Below are 13,650 nucleotides of genomic sequence, written 5' to 3' on the forward strand. Positions count from 1 at the left end.
TGTGCGCTTCTTGGCTCGTCTGGGATCCTGGATCTGTTACAAAACAAATGGACTGCTGTGTGTCAGCGAGTAGACCAGCGGTAGGCCTCACTTCTGCTGCTCGGGGGGGGGGGGGGGAAGAGAGAAAAAAGTGGCACAGATCCCTATATATATTTTCCCTATATATTGACATTTAGCTATTCACTGCTACTATTCCCTACTGTGCCAGCACTTGTGAACAGGGTCGGTGTGTGCCTGGTGTTGACAGCACTAAAGTGATGAGTGAGGCAAACATACGGCTCTCTGATTACAGTTATGAACCTGCTCTGGAGGAAGACACAATAGTATTTGTTGAATCAAACATCTAGGTTAGTGGCACACCCAGACTGCTAAAAGTAAAGCCTTACCAGCACCTCCAAAGCTCACAAACTAACTGAATGTTATATCTAGTTTGTTTAATCCGTGGGGAAAAACACACTTTGTGGTTTTAAAGGGGGCTTTAAGGGAGCCCAGCTAGCCGTTTCCCCCCCACAGTCTTCATGCTATAAGCTTCATACAGAGAGTTGCATCAATCTTCTCAGACTGCAAATTAGCTTACTTTCCCGAAATAAGCTATTCTTTAAAACATCTAGTAGAGCTGGAGTAATCAAAGGAAGCTGAACAGACTAGTTGACACAGACAGCCGTATATTGCTAGACTGCATTTTCTTAGTTAGCGGTGAGACCAGTATACATGATAATTATTGCCTTTCCGCTGAGCTTCAGGCTAAAGTTACTTGGCCAGAAAAACATCTTTGGCTCTGCCCACTGAGGTTTCACTTAATCAATGAGATTCACTCTTTCTCCAGATCTTCAACTGAGAAATAAGTTTAATCTTTTGTGTTTAACTGCACAGATAGCAGACGGCATTCTGTAGTCTTATACGCGAGTAAATCACATCCACAGGTGTAAATGTATAGAAATCCCAGAGTTAGCACATTACAGAAGAGCTTTCCCTGGTTTTGTAGGAGAGTAAGATTTTATGGTCGGATCTGAGTAACGATCCAGTGGCCTACATCATTTTATATCTGCAGCTGAGTAGACGACATTGATTTAGGAGCTCCCCAATAAATGTGTCACATAAATGTTACTCACACTCTGCTTGCTAAAGACGGCTAACCTGCTTTGACACGTAGCGTTCACAGTCCTTCACCGTGCGGTACATGTGGTCAGGTTTAGGTTGCTTGCTAACATGCTGGTTGCTGCAGGAGTTGAACATGTGTGTTTTGAGAACAGTGTTGAATAACTACGTCAGCTCCTCACCAACCATGTCAACGAGTGTGAGTGCACGGGGAGATTACAGTGTCACACGGAGAGATTACAGTGTCACCACCTTCACATAGATTCGACTACAACTTGAGGACAGAATTCAGGCAAGAGCAGGACAAGAGGCGAGGCCACACCAGGACTTGCTATTACTATTATTAATGTGGAAAATGTCCTCATGCTGATGAATGAGGCTACAGGTGGTATTGGAGCAGAAACTGCTCATACTCATGACGAGACTCAAATCTGTGTATGCATTTGAAACATTTTTTTCCAGATTCAATAAATCCCAAAAATAACTTAATGGGCCTCTGGTGGGACCCGAACCTCCAGGTGGAAACCGGTGTCTTAAAGGTGAAATAATATTCTGTCCTTTGGGGTTCATGCACATTAACATAAATAACGTATTACGTTGCGTCTATGACTAGAAAATATCAGGGATTCCGTTTTTCTCATTATCTTGATCGCTCAGTTCGGCAGTGACTGCAGAGCTGCTGAGGCCCTTGATTCATGAACATCTGTTGCTCCCATAAGTGTCATCCAGAGCTGAAGTACCCATGAAACTCCTGACCGACCAGAGGGGGCACTGAGTTTGAGACAACACACATTTGGGAAACGTATACGAGTGAGTGAACAGGTCTTTCTCTCACCAAATGACCTTTTATTACACTGTAATGAAGTACAGTTTGACCAGATCGTCCAGTACTCACCGTTACGTTACCATCAGGAGGCTGATGGGACGGAGGGCTTTGCTTCATGCTAGAGAGCGTTACCTTCCTGTCTAATAAAACACCTCCTGAGCAACAGCAGGAAGCTCCAGCTCCAGTACCATTGCTATAAAAGATGAGGCGGCGTATTCAGTTCACATGAAAGTAAGTAAGTGTTGTTTATTAGTGGGTTCAGGGCAAACGAGTGAAATAGTTCAGATAGGAACATTAGGATAACAACAGTTTAATATGAACCTTATATGACAAATGTGACATTTGTAGGTCTATTTACATTCTGTTTAATGTGCTGCAGCTGAACAGCTTATTAGCCATCTAGCCTACAAACTGATGTTTACAGAGCACCCGTGTTCATGTTTGCATGTAAAAGGACAGTTTAGCAGGAAAGCTGATGTGGCTTGTTGTTCAAAAGTCTGTGGCTCTTGTGTTGTGCAGCAGGCTGCTGTCTGGCTCAGTGTGACCGTCTGCTCTGCCAATGATAGAACGTAGACTCTACTGTTTTATGCATGATTTGGTTGGCTGAGTCAGAAAAAATATCTCAATCTATGTAGGTATATTTTTGCAAAACTATGGTGACACCATTTTGAAACTCAAAAAATATTTCTCCTTTTTAGTCTATTATTTTAAATCAAAAGTATAACGAAGAACAAGTGATCTACAGATGATGCTGTGACTGTGAATTAACTTTAAATGAAGTCAAACAAAGAATGCATCCCTAAAATGCTGGAAGCGTCTGGATCTGAACAGTGTGTTCAAACCACCGCGGGGTCATATGAGGGGATTCAATTATAAAAGAGGAATGTGTCGCCTTTGTTGTCGTCAGTGGAACGTCGCCCGCATTGTTTCACAAACAATCAAACGATGACGGTCGGCTTTTCCCCGTCCTTTTCACTTCCTTTCCTTTGGAATCCCTTCATGTCCAAACCAAAGTCATTCTCATTCACGTCTAAAGCGGTCATCACGGTCACTTTAGCATCCGAAAACAAAGCTTTTCTACAGTTTGTTGGTTTAAAAATGCATGAATGAATTAGCAAACTTTGCTTTTGCCAAATTCTGTTTTCCTCTGCGGGAGCAGAAGTGTGTGGATCTTTTTTCTGCTTTGATGAATTATATAACAGAAAAGCCACTGAAGTTTTAGCATGAAATTTCCCACGAGACCTCGCTTTCATATTCTGAGAGATAAAATATCAATGTGATGACAGGAGACTCCTCCACGGTCAAATCATGTCTGGCAGTGGACCACAACTCAAAGACCATTTACTGAAATGATATCGCCAAGAAAAATACAATGTTTAAAACAGGACACAGATGAAAAACTGTATCAAGTCCTCACAACAGCCAAATCAAGAGCTGTCCTTCAAACAGCGACCAAGTCCCCGACTGTGCATCAGTACTTGTACGTCTCCCTGTCTGGACGAGCTGACTGCGACCCCGCCACCCTGGGGCCCATCCAATAAAAACAGATCTATTGCATTGCAGCAGTACTCAGAGGCCCCGCATTGGACAGCTACCTGTCCCAAAATGAACGACTGATAATTCAAGGTCTGAAACCGGTTGGTTTCCGTGACTTGGAGAAAATAAAACACCACTTACTTCAAGGCCCTGAGGCGAAGTACGATCAGTCTGTTAAAGAGTTGACAGCTGGTAGCTCGAGGGCTGGTGAACATAAACAGAGACATGTGCTCTCAACCCACACGCCTGCTTCGTAGTCACAAAGCATTCTACTTTTCAGGACGTCGTCGTGAGTGTGTTGCATAATCCTGACTGCATCCAGCACTGCGCCTCCTAGTTCAAGAACGCATGTAAACACGTCTTCTGGCCTTCAGCCAGTAATCTTGTTAATTCAACTTGGCAAGAGAGCGTAATCTGTAAATGCTTCTGGTTCACAGTACAAAAAACAACAGTGTGCAATCTGTCACATTCAGAAAGACAAACTTTACGACCTGAGCAAGGGGAGGAGAAACAATGCTGCCGATGCACGATTAGTCTAGTGTCTTCTTTAAGAAAAGATACAACAATGAAACTTAATTTGGTCAGTATTGCAGAACCTAAAACATGACGAGATAAGACAGAGTTATCTTATCATCATAAAAAAAGATTAAAATCTTGTCTTTGGCTGCAGGAGAAAAAAGGATTTAATGGAAAAAAAATATGTGCAAAAGAAAAGCACCAGTATCGAAATGAGTGTGTGTGTGTGTGTGTGTGTGTGTGTGGGGGGGGGGGGGGGCTCTGGCTGGAGGTCCCCTTAACTTATGGAGCTCCAACAAGTTCAGCCAAAGGTGAGGAGCAGTATCCTCCTGCGGTCAATCATCCAGACCTTTTTATAAGCTGCCACCTCCACAGGGATCCCCCATTGTGACTACGGACTCTGTGCTCAGTGTGTTGGCATGCTGGTGGATGGACTGAGGGGGGGGGGGGGGGGGGGGGGGTATACTTCACAGCAGTATATCATTACAATAAAAGGATGTTTATGAGAATTAATAGACAAGCAGAATAATACATGTCTAAATACAAAAAGGAAAAATATTAATGGAATATATTGATAATAATACGAATAAAAAGTACAGAGTTGAACAGGAGCCCTCCTCCCCATAATACTCCCCCATCCTTAACCCTCAACCCCCTCCTCCCAAACCCTCCCTGCTGAATATAATCATTATTTGTAGCTCTACATAAGACATATGTTCCATCTGTTAGAAACCCTCCCTTTCAGAGGTGCTCAAGGCATCTGGGGCCAATGTCGGCCTGGAAAACTGTATCTTTTTCCTTGTTGCCAGATTTTAGCATGCATGATGCTGTTTCTCTGAGTTGGCGGAGGTTTAAGAAGATTTGGGCTAATATTGGATCATGCTTCTAAATCCTGCATGGCAGATCACCGCTACGTCACCACAATCAGTCGCAGATCCAACAATTCACCGTGTCAGACTGATCTGGAGACAGTGACGCCAGCAGATACAGCAGAACATATAGTCTAGTAAGAGCCATTCATACAGTCTCGAGCCAAATATAGGAAAACTCTAGAGATGTTTTATTAACTGACACAAACACAATGACTCATGGTCCCTCATTGGGCCACACACGAAAAGCATTCACTCACCCACACGCCTGCAAACACATCAGCGTATACATTTGATGTCGGCATGTGTTTACAGGAGGCCGACTACAAACACCCCATTTTTGTTCTTTTTGGCGGGAGTTGAGACAGACCGCTCTGAGGAAGCAGCTGAAGTTTGAGATCAATCGACTGGAGCTGGAACCGCTGCCCGGGCCAGACACAATGAACAAGAGAGTATTATGAAACAGGGATCATCACAGGTAATGCCAGTTAATGGAGTATAATTGGCTTGCTATTGTACAGTGGAAATCAGCACTGGAGCGCGGCAGTCCAATCCCAGATTCGGACCAAACGGCTTCTGAGGAGAATATTATCAGACTGGTTTGATGAAAGCAAACTCTTTAAGCTCAGTCTGTTGTGACAGATGACCATGTTTCATAGACTAAAACCTGTAACGGCTAACATCTTCAGAGACCACCTCGAAGAAAGGGAATAATGACCTCTGTCAGAATAAAAGGACCAGACGTTAATTCAAAAAGCATTCAGCTACAAAACTATCATATCATTTTCTGAAAGAAAGCCAACGTGAGAGAAATTATATGTGGGGCAGAATGTTACGCAAGCTTACCAGTCCCATGTGCCAACCACACGCTGCATTATGTTGAATTGTAGTCATGGAGAGCAGAATAAAAGGACCGGAAGACATAAATAAGTGTGCTGTTCAAGTGTGGAGAACAATCACTCTGAGCCAGATCACTGAAGACAGAAATTCCCGGGGCCATAAAACCCAACGTTGTTTGTAGAAACAACATTTTACGAGAACGCTAACAGATAACCAGAATGTTTACACTGGAAACAAGCTTTACAACTCTTTACAGTACACTGATGTTCATGTTGACATATGAGAGGAGGAATACAGCTCGGCTCCTTATCTCCTCTATATTTTCAGGTAACTAAAACACAAACAAACACACTGTCTACTGTTGCTTTCTCGTTTTAGCTTCAGAAAAGCACAAATGGTTCTCAGACCCTGAGAGAGTCATCTGGTGAGGAGACCTTACACAACCCTGATGACTCATGTATTGCTCCGACTCAGCAAGACGCACTGGTCTCATCTGATCAAAAAGACTGGGAGCTGTTTATACAGCATCTCATTGTTATGGAAGAAAGGCAGTGCTGTTTTTTTTCTTATTACGAAAGGGCATTTTTAATATGACACCAAGTTGGTGCAGACAGAAGGATTAAACCCATGACCCTCACGTCATGTTACAGGACAGTTTCACCAACAACTAAACCGTCCTACAGGCTACACACGAGACATGAAAAAATAGACTTCATTATAAATGACACAAGCATCCTTTGACACTTCCCTTTATATCTTTATATTAATACTATATAATACTTAGATTTTGATTAAAGCTCATTGTTGAGTGAGTTTGCCTGTAAGCTCTCCACGGTTACTTCTGCAGAAGAGAAGTGGTCCAAAAGACATTTAAATACATCTCGTATTGTCAAAGAACTCCCCAGCAAACTCACTGTAATGAGACAAACATTTGAAATATTAATAAAAAATAAAAGGAATCCCTTGTTAGTTACATGCTTAATTAGAAACCGTAAAATAACAGCACTCTGGGGAATGCTGATCCGTCAGCCTGCAGGAACACATTTCCCCAGAGTGGAGCTGTTTTCAATGTCACACCTTGGTCTCTGGAGACGAGCCCACTTTCTGTCACAAATGCCGCAAACTTCAGCACCAAGATTGGTCTGTAACTTTTGACAAAGTAGCATTTTATTGAATAAGAATGATTCATTATGCCATAAGGTTTTCCTGATGAATTATTCTTATTTGATATCCAGCAGTACATCTGTATCTGGGTACAGATGACGAGATCCCTTTGAGCTGTTCGGTCTCATGTTGCGTTTGAAACATACTGTTCAAAGTGCTGATTGTCAGACCTCATTTAAAAGGTGACCGATGCATCTTTTCATCATGCAGCCCTATGACACCGCTTTGTAGCAGTGTTTGTAATTGTGATTATATAATCTCAAAGTCACAGTCTTGTGCCGTTTACATACATCTATAGAATAATGTGTTTTTCTTGTCAGGGCGGCAATTAATGATCTTCAGAAAAATGTAATTTCTTTGTAGATAGAGCTATTTGGAGACATAAAGTCTTAAACCCAACAAAGTGAGTGGATTTAGTTTCAAGCTAACATTTAGTTCTAACACAATTAAGCCAACCACTTTCCCAATTTACAGTATAAATGGGCAGGGAAATGTTCTCTTCATGAAGATTGTTCTCTTCAGTGAACAGCTCTCAGTCAAAGACAAAACATCAAGATAAAAGTTGCCTAAATGTGGTATCGTTCAGGTTTTGTTGAAAACGTATACTGTGCATGACTCGGGGCTGCACGATTATGGCCAAAATGAAAATCACGATATTTATTGATTTTAGGGACAAATCGGTTTTATTGCACTTCAACATTTAAATTAACAGAGCACAGCTTTCCCTTCAATGTTGTTCTACATTTCTGCTAATCAGCAAATCGTTATTCACAGTAAATCTCCTGAAAATTGTACCGAAAATTGTACCGAAAATCAAATCAACAGAGCACCGCTTAGACCTTCACGTTGTGCTCCGTTCCTGCTGATCAACAACTCTTTGCATCAAAATAAGACATAAAACAAGGTTCTTCTTCAGTGGAATTCAGTGCATTTTATTTTGGCTGTCTGCTCCCTGACAAAACAAGTAATATAAAGTATATTACTCTTCATCTCTGACCTGCAGCTTTTTTTTGCAAACTTTTTCAAAGGATGTCGCTTCAGGGTGCGCACACAGCGGCGTGGCAGCTCCCCAAAAGTGAAGCCAAAACATCTTGATCGCCCCCTGGAGGCTTGCTGTTAGTTTAGGGAGCACTTGATTTGACATGCAGCGGAGTTTTCTGTAAGTGGACCACGGATTGTAAATGTCAATCATGTTCATTGAATGGTGTGAAGCCAAAATCGTGATTGTCGTAAATGTTCAATGAACTGTCCGGCCCTATAATGAGGGCTGACTGCGTCTGTGTCCTCATTGCTGATACAATCCAAGTTCTCTGGCGTTGATACTGATGCTGATGCTGTCGGACCAGTGATCAAGATGAAATATAGTTTTCTGCAACAGTTGTGTCACCTGCTCATGATTACAAGAAAACGTGCAGAGCATGCACAAATCTACACACCGGTCGTATTCAAATAAACTCTCTGTGACAGTAACTCCCAAAGACAAGTGAGGGACTTGGAGTGCGAGAAAGTTTTCCTGACATGCTAGATTTTTGCATCTCACTCCAACAGAGCGACAAATCAAACACTTCCCAAGAGAGAAGAGAGCCATGTGACACATCGATGTTAACAATGCTTCAATGAGACGTTGAAAAGGGCAAATTACAAATCTGCTTCCTTTCGTCTCGCTCAGTAAGGGAGTGGACCCTAACGAACAAGCTACCGCTAATTTGCTAGTGACACATGTCATCCAAGTATGTTGTGAATCACCTTTAAAAAGGTCCTGAAGGTGAAGGTGCATTCTTTCTCCTTCCAGCATCAATCAAACCTTAAATACATATTGTCAAGGACAGTTAAACACATGATGTCAATAGGGAGCCATGCGAGAATTGCAGGCAAAAACAATTCCTGCTCTTCAGCAGAGTATATTTTGCGAGATATTTTTTTCGTCCAAGGTCACAGTCCATGGAAAGTTACAAGTCAAAACATCCAACTATTGGCTGCATTACCAGCCAACTACATTCTTAAAAAAAGTGGGACTTTAACCAACTACTATGGCCATAATGCAAAATGTTATTCTGCACTCAGTTACAATTTAATTGCAAACAGAAGAAAATCGATCACTTTATTAATTTAATCATTCTGAAGAGAAATGACTGCAAGTGAAGCAATGCCAGGTGCCGAGATCATTAAAAAAAAAAAAGTAGAGTGATGATTTTGTTTTTGCAAGTCAACAGTTTTTGAATTACTCAACTTCAATACCCATATATTAATATAAAATATGTATGCAAAATCCTTCATTTTCAGCACCAGAGTTCCTTTGGTTCTGTATTATGTTTCAGTGGTTCTCCATGGATTTCAGATCAGCCTCTGACCCTTGTTAGATTTCTAGGTTTGGGTCTTGTTCTCGGCTTCCTTTCACATGAAAGATGAAAAGTTGTTCTCATAAACTCATCGTCAGAGGAAGCTCGAAACTAAACAAGGAGGTCAACTTTCAAATGTCTAAAGAATAAAGCATAGCAGTCTCCTGTTCAACAGGAGTCAACATATACTGCAGACGTGGTTCTTGATCGTGGTGTGTTGCAATCGCATGGAGACAAACCCTACAGGAGGAATTAAAATAGTTTATATTCATAAGATGCTGCCGAAATCATTCCAATCAATTCCAACTTAACCCACAGCACAATAAGTGTCCTTAACAACTGTGTCTGTCACATTGTGGCAGTGATTATCACTCAATGAGGCTAAAACTGCTTAGAAAGTGTGCCACACACTCCCACACTGCAGCCATTCACATGGCAGACAGAGCCGTGTTGAATATTCAGCTGGGAATCAGACCGGCTGCCAGAAGCACCAAAGTACTGCAGAACATCTCGAAAAGTTCAAAATAAAATGTAGTTTCTTAAGTTTGCAAACAAACACTATGACCGTGTGACGTGTGTAACAGTGTGCTCTTTGCATTCACACCACACACCTGGCATTCAGGCAGAGGAGACTGCTTGCTTCCAAACTTGTTTTCTTAAGAGCTTTAACTGTCTGAATTCCGACGCTCGGTTCTCTTCTGTATGCCTCCCGCTCCCCTCGACTCTCCATAAGCCCCTCTGATTAAACAAGCCACATTTCCTGCGACTAAAATGGCCTAGCCCTAAGCTAAATGTTAGTATTCCAGCCAGTCCGTCCCATTTCTACCCTGATTAGATGATGGAACAATGTTTGGGTTGTGGATTAACCCCGCTCCTGGCCCCCATTGGCGAGACTCACTTCCACCCCCATTCCCTCCCATGTTTTTCTCCCCCTCCATTCTCTTTCAGGCTTGGCGGGGCCTTGAGCCCAAAACGGGGGAAAAGGAAGAAGTATTTGGCACGGTGATGGCTTGGCAGTTTTCAGGGATAAAAGGAGAGTGAAAGGGGGTTGTGCTAAAAAAGGACGGAGCAAAGTCTGACAAGGGTCACATGTGAAATAAGGTGCAGGACGAGAGGAAGGTTTTAGCTGCAGGGGGATGCTGACAGTTGTGACTTGTCTGCCAAGTCATTTACCCTCTCGGCATGCGAGTGTGTGTATGACTCACTTTATTCCCGCCAACTTAATTCTATGGTGAGTTTAAGTCACTGGTGGGAAATTATCTGTGGCACTCTTTATTTTGGTGTGTTTAAATACATTAAGAGTTTCCAAAAAAATCAGTATGCAAGAAATTCTAGAGAAAGCTAAACTCATCAGTGTCAGATCTTCTTCACCTTGTTAAAGTTTCCTGTGTACAACAACACATTGGCCACATTAATACAAAGTGAGGTGAGGTGTTTGCAGTTAACTGATATCTGTAAATGACAAATAGTTCCTCCAACGGCTGAGAAAACACAGCATCACAGGTATATAGATATATAGATACACATTATAGATATATTCGTATTCATAACTGAAGGGTGTGATGCAAAAGGAGCTGTTCATGTGTTTCTTCCTGTGTATTAAAAGGCCCGTCAGTGTGCTAGATTGAGGAGGCGTTGTGACTATTTCGTATCCTGCACATCTGCATCACAGCTTGGGCCTCTGGAACTTTGAAAGCCCTCTGCTCTCTATGCAGTGCAGAGCTGCTGAGGAAGGACTGCGGTGGAAGGGAAACTCCGCAAGAATGTCCCTTCAGAGGACGAGGGAGACCAGTTGGGTGGGACTGGGACACACAGGGCTTCGATTGTGTCGCCCCACATTGGCTTGAAGAGTTGTGTGTGAGGGGGACTGGACCTTCAAATCCTTCTGCTCGATGCACACTTCGGGGTCTACTAAACTTTCCTCGGTGGCACAAATGCCACCACTTCAATTTTAGCCATCACTCTGGGAGTGCAGTTACAAATCCCCACTCTACCAACAAAGCTCATCTCATACACAATTTCATTTTAGTGAAACTAGACACAGGAAGTGAAAGTGAGAATGAATACATGAAAGAATACTGCGGAAAGTTTAAGAAGAAATAGAAGAAAACATGGGGATTTTTCCCATGAAATGTAACGGGCACATTGAAAACACTGTGTGAACAAGTAAAGCTCCAGTTCAACACTGTCATGCATGGATCATGATGCCTTATCAAGATAGCCCTTCCAACAACTGAGGCCTCCGGGTCCGTCTACGTAGACCAAAAACATCCAGACCGTGGTGGTTTCCGATTTTACACGATAACCAACCCAAGTAGCTCACAGAAATACCTTTCCATACCACATATCCCATACCGACCAGGATTTTAGTGACAGCCCCCTACAGCTCTGTGAGATCAGAAACAAAGAGCCCCCGTGTTGACACCAGCTCTCTGAGCTAAGCTTCCTAAGCAGCGGGGCTTTTCCAGGGGCCTCCGCTGGTCTCCAATATCCTGCCTGCTACAGTTTCCGTGGGGCCGAGGGCAGCGTCCAGCCTGCAGCCAAACTGGGAGCTACAGTCAGGCAGACAGACAGGCAGACCTGTTGGGATGGACATCATGACGCCAGTGTTGGATCAGTCAGGTTTAAAAAGACGCGTCTAGCTAATAAACATGTCTACAATATCTTGGTAAATATAAGTGTTTGTCATGTAATTAGTGGATTTTCATGCAGCCTCAGAATTGCAACATGGTGGAAAAAAATGCTAAAATCGGCAATGACCGAGGGTTCACCAAGGGTCAAAACTGAAAAAAGTGTTCAAAGGAAATACATAAAACTGTCATTCAGCTGATTCCCCTTTTCATTGTAGAGTACAGAAATCCCACCAAGGTCAAGGTACAACTTGTGTTCCTGGGAGTTTGATGGGAATAGTATCATCGCGAGTATTATCACGAGACCTCCCAATTACTACAGGTACCGGATTAGCATCACTGACAATTGCTGCAATTATTTTAAATGACTGGATGTCCCCAGCTAATAATAATCCCATGGAAACATGGCTTCAGCTTCGAGCTCATTGAAATTAGTGAAGTGTAGCCCAAGTGTTATTTTCTTGTCGACTGAGCGATATAAGATTTGGCACAGTGTGAAGTGCACCATGCCCAGCACAGTATCCAGGCAACAGACGTTGAATTTTTAGTAAATACTAGAAGGATGATAAGAAGTAGATTCATCTTCATGCTGTCGTTACAAGAGGGGGCGGCCTGTATACCAGCCAAAACACACAAAAAGCCTTCTAAACTTTCAATGTGAGAAGATTCTGTCCTCCGTGTACACGTTGAGACATGCCCTCCTGACTTCTCCTTACAAAGCTCCATCCTAATCAGGAGCTTCACTGACATACTGTGTCAACACCGGATCACTATGCGGGTTAATCAGCGCGTTTACAACGGCTTCTGCTCTCACAAGTGTGGGACACTCTTTGGCCAGCGGTGTAATCACGCTGAAACATCTACTTGAGACACAAATCAACACTGATTCTATTACAAATTGGTTTCCATTACAACGCCAACACGACAGCCTACTGGCATTCCCAAAATGCAAACGTAGTGGGAAGTTATCTATGGTTCAATGTGCAGAAATGAATACAAAATAAATGAAGAAATGTTCTTGACAATCAACAGACAAATGTGATTCAAATTGATTTAGTTTTGAAACTAATTTTCTAAACTTAAAGACATTTTCAAGTTTTTAACAACATACTATAGAAGGCAACTATAAATATTGCTTTTTAGCAGTTTGATTAATTGGCATTAATGGATTTTAGATACTTTAATTTCAATTGCGCAGGTGAACCAAATCCAAATGTGTTACCTGTATCCTTACATGCATGTACTGTATTTGCAACACACAACCAATACCATGGAGTACAAAGACGAGTTAGCCCTGGATTCTGTTGGATTGATGTCGTCTCTGGAGGAAACTACAGGTGAGCGTGTCAGAAAAAGCTTCAATGACTTTACATTAAATACGATGCCACACTATGGACTCAAATTCTTAAATATGCAAGTGGAAGGGAAACAAATCCCTGTTCTTTGACAGTTTCCCAAAGCTAAGCCCCTCTGTCACCCCTGGGAACATGAGTGTTTGTCAGTCCACGTTAGCACTGAGCTCCCCATTAGGAAGAGGAAGCACGGAGCCGGGCTGTTCCTACCCAAACGCTCAGAAATCCTGCCATTGTGCTTCTCCCCAGGGGTTCAGGGATTTTAAGAAGGAATTCCAGGAATGATAAAGTATCTTTCCAAAGAGAACTAAATAACAGACTTCACTGTCAAATTCTTTCGAGGATGCAGTCGGGGTGAGATAAAGTGGACCACAATGTCACTAGCATTCTCTCAGTCCCCATAAAGCATCGGCACATTCTGTTCTTGATGTAATATGAGTATGAAACAGTTAATTAAGCTTTTGAAAATGTTTATTTTAA

At 42.4% G+C, this 13,650-nt stretch overlaps 1 protein-coding gene across 1 annotated transcript in view; it reads right to left on the reverse strand.

Annotated features, from left to right (window-relative positions):
* LOC142964733 (LIM and calponin homology domains-containing protein 1-like) overlaps positions 1 to 13,650 on the reverse strand; it is a 72,339-nt gene that overhangs the window by 43,986 nt on the left and 14,703 nt on the right. The window lies entirely within an intron of this gene.

The sequence above is a fragment of the Anarhichas minor genome, unplaced genomic scaffold (assembly GCF_050575085.1).
Source record: "Anarhichas minor isolate MPS153535 unplaced genomic scaffold, ASM5057508v1 ptg000031l, whole genome shotgun sequence".
Classification (NCBI taxonomy): Eukaryota; Metazoa; Chordata; class Actinopteri; order Perciformes; family Anarhichadidae; genus Anarhichas; species Anarhichas minor.